The 3,314-nt window shown below is 44.9% G+C and overlaps 1 pseudogene across 1 annotated transcript; it reads right to left on the reverse strand.

Annotated features, from left to right (window-relative positions):
• Nucleotides 1–372: 372 nt before the first annotated feature.
• Nucleotides 373–1,873, reverse strand: LOC309835242 (ferritin light chain-like; annotated as a pseudogene). Its single transcript has 2 exons — nt 1,848–1,873; nt 373–1,023 (listed from the first exon to the last, which is right to left on the reverse strand). The product of its transcript is annotated as a ferritin light chain-like (transcript).
• Nucleotides 1,874–3,314: the final 1,441 nt, after the last annotated feature.

The raw sequence follows: 3,314 nt of genomic DNA on the forward strand, positions 1-3,314 counted from the left end.
GAGGGGAAGGGGGAGGTGGGGGAGTGATGGATTGGGAGTTTGGGATTAGCAGAGGTAACCTATTATATGTATGATGGATAAACAACAAGGTCCTACTGTATAGTACAGGGAACTATAGTCAATGTCCTGTAATTAACCATAATGGAAAAGAATATGAAAAATTATATATATGTATAACTGAATCACTTTGTTGTACAGCATAAACTAACACAACATTGTATATCAACTATACTTCAGTAAAATAAATTTTTAAAAAAAGGGAAAAAAAACATGAATATATATATATACATATATATTTCTTTTTTTCCTCTTTATTCTGTTTGTGTTTCAAATAGGCTTTTTTTTTCCTTCTGCAAAAAGTGTTATTGTTTCCATTTGGTCCAAGGCTTGGGAGAGGGCTCCAGGGCGGTTACAAAGCTGCCTAGTAGCTGCAGAGCAGGGCTTCAGGCAGAAGCTCTGATGCCAGAGGGGCTCCTCAGAGGCCGCTGGACTTCAGAGACTCCTGTTTGTGCTCGAGGGTGAGCCTTTCAAAGAGATACTCGCCCAGCACAGCCTGCGGACCAGCCAGCCTGCGGAGGTTGGTCAGGTGGTCGCCCATCTTCTTGATGAGTTTCACCTGCTCCTCCAGGAAGCGGCTCTCCAGGAAATCACAGAGGTGGGAGTCTGCGCGGGCGGAACCCAGGGCGCGCAGATGTGATAGTGCCTGGTGCAGGCTCTTCTCCCTAAGAATGGCGGCTTCCACAGCGTCCTGGGTTTTACCCCACTCATCTTGAGAAGGCTTCCGCGCATCCTGGAAGAGGGCGCGGCCACAGCACTGGTTTTGTTTTGCATTTTCAAGAGACGCTGGGCGCCCTCACACTTCTCCTCAGCCAGTTGGCGAAAAATGTGGCCCACACTGTCCAGAGTCCCATTGTTGCTGTCGAAATAGAAGCTCAGAGAGAGGTAAGTGTCCCCAGATGCATGTTGAACAGGCAGTGGACGGCGGCCTCCACCTCGATGGAATAATTCTGACGCACCTGGGAACTCGTGGTTGATCAGTGATAAGGAGCTAAGCTCAAAAAACGGTGTTGGCCTGTCCTGGAGGCTGAGGATAGCTGAGTGGCTGATTCCAAAGGTTGCGACAGGAAGAAAGGTTGGAAGGTGGTCGGGGGCTGGAGCAAGGAGCGTCCCTGGGTCTGTTCATTCCAAAAACTGTTGAAGCAAAAGACAGAACTGCAGGACTGCCGAGCGCCCTGCCTCAAATAGGCTTTGCTATAAATGAACAAGAAGTCCAAGCAAGGACAAAACTTACCCTTCCCCCCACCAAAATAGCTGGCGATACTAGAATCTAGACCTGGGAAGGGATTCTTCCATTACTTTCTGAACATTCCAAGCCACTAGAGCAGTGGTTCTCAAAGTATGGTCACCTTGTAACCAAGCAGTACCCTATGGGGCCTTCCTAGGACAGACCCATCCCCCATATCCTCTGCTGTAGTTCCTCTCTGAAGTACTCAGATACTAGTATCTCAGGCATATTTCTTGAGTTTTCAGATGCTAAAAACCACCACCCAATGGAAGAAATTAACTCCTTGATGATCATGAGCACGTAGCCCCCAGACCTTCTGGCAGCTAAGGATGGATAATGTTACCTGCCCTGTGGCCTCCACATCAACCAATCAGAGGATTGTGCACGAGCTGATCACATTCCCTGGGACGTCCCTCCCTCACCTGGCCTTTAAACATGCTTTGCTGAAATCCTTTGGAGATTTCAGGGTGTTTTGGAACTCGGGCCACCCCTCTCCTTGCTCGATCCTGCAATAAACCTTTCTCTGCTCCAGACTCCAACCTTTAGGTTTGTTTGGCCTCACTGTGCTTCAGACACACGAACCTGCATTCGGTAACAACCTGACCAGTTTTACCAGCGTCCCCTGATAATGTGTCAGATATTCAAGTTTTAGGGCCCTGTCCCAGCCCTATGCAATCAGCAACTCTGGTGGGGCTCAGTGATCTCTGTTATAACAGGCCCTCCAGATGATTTTTATTCACCTTAAAGTTTGAAAATATCTGCATTGTCAGCTGGCCAAAGCGTCCACCAGCAGGTGAAGGGGAGTGGTGCCTGGAAAAGATAGGGACCAGCCAAGGCAAGTACAGCAGCATTTGCCGTGGTGGTAATGGAGAATGCCTTTTCTCCACTGGTTGGCACAGACTAGGATCTGGGAGCAGTGGCAGGGTTATTTAGGATGCTTTACATTTCAATGTAGAGGGACCGCTGTCCTGGTTTGCCAGGGACTTCCCCTGTGTGAGCACTTAAAATCTCATCCTGGCAAACCCCTTAGCCCTGGGTTTGAAAAACGTAGGGAATAACATGAAATTTAGGGGAAACATGATCTAGGTTTTGGGCAAGTCACAAGTGCTAATTAAAGCTAAGCAAGTATGGACAACACTAGCGTTCTTTAGCCCTTTGCGGGGAGGTAAATCTGATTGGGTGAAAGGACTTATTGTTAAGAGATCTTTGTAGAAACATCCCCTTCTGCTTAGTCCGCTGGTTCTCAGTTCTGGCTAGACATTGGCATCGTCTGAGGAGATTTAAAATGATTTTATTGGTCTACGATGACCAACCGTCAGTGTGAGGGTTTTTAAAAAGTGCTTCAGATGATTCTAATGCACAACCAAATTTAGGTGCCACTGCTTAAGCTTTTGAACCGCTGCTGCATATTTTCACCTCATCTTCCTATGAGAATATCCAACTGTAGTTGAGGTTTGTTTTTTTTTTCTTTTTCTAACTGTCTTATTATAAGATTTACTGTCTTAAATAAGGTTGAATGTACAGAAAATCTTGCTAGTCCATCTGGTATAGCTGGATACTTAGAATAATATAGTTAAGATATATACCATTTAAGTATTGTGACTGGCCTTTTTTTTGAAATTAACATATGCATTGAATTAGTATGTTCTCTTTTGAAGTTGTTATGTTGGGGAGCTATACCTCTAATCTGCCATTGCTAAATATCTGGACACCTCTTATTAGGAATTGCTTTTAGAAATCTTTAGGGATTAAAACCAAGATTGCTGTATTATTTGTACTGGAACCACAAAAACCTCACAGAGTTCCCCCGCTGTACCTTCTACCCCCATCTCTAACCCTTGGCAACTTCTAATCTGTTCTCCATCTCCACGGTTTTGTTATTTTAAGAATAATATGTAAACATAATCATTAATTACTTAATCTTCGGAGATCGGCTTTTCAGAATTTTTCCCTCGGCATCATTCCCTTGAAGTTCATTTCAATTTTTGCATATATTAATAATTTGTTCCTTTCTGTTGCTCGGTAGTAT

This window comes from Grampus griseus (genome assembly GCF_964374135.1).
Source record: "Grampus griseus genome assembly, chromosome: 17".
In the NCBI taxonomy this organism is placed as follows: Eukaryota; Metazoa; Chordata; class Mammalia; order Artiodactyla; family Delphinidae; genus Grampus; species Grampus griseus.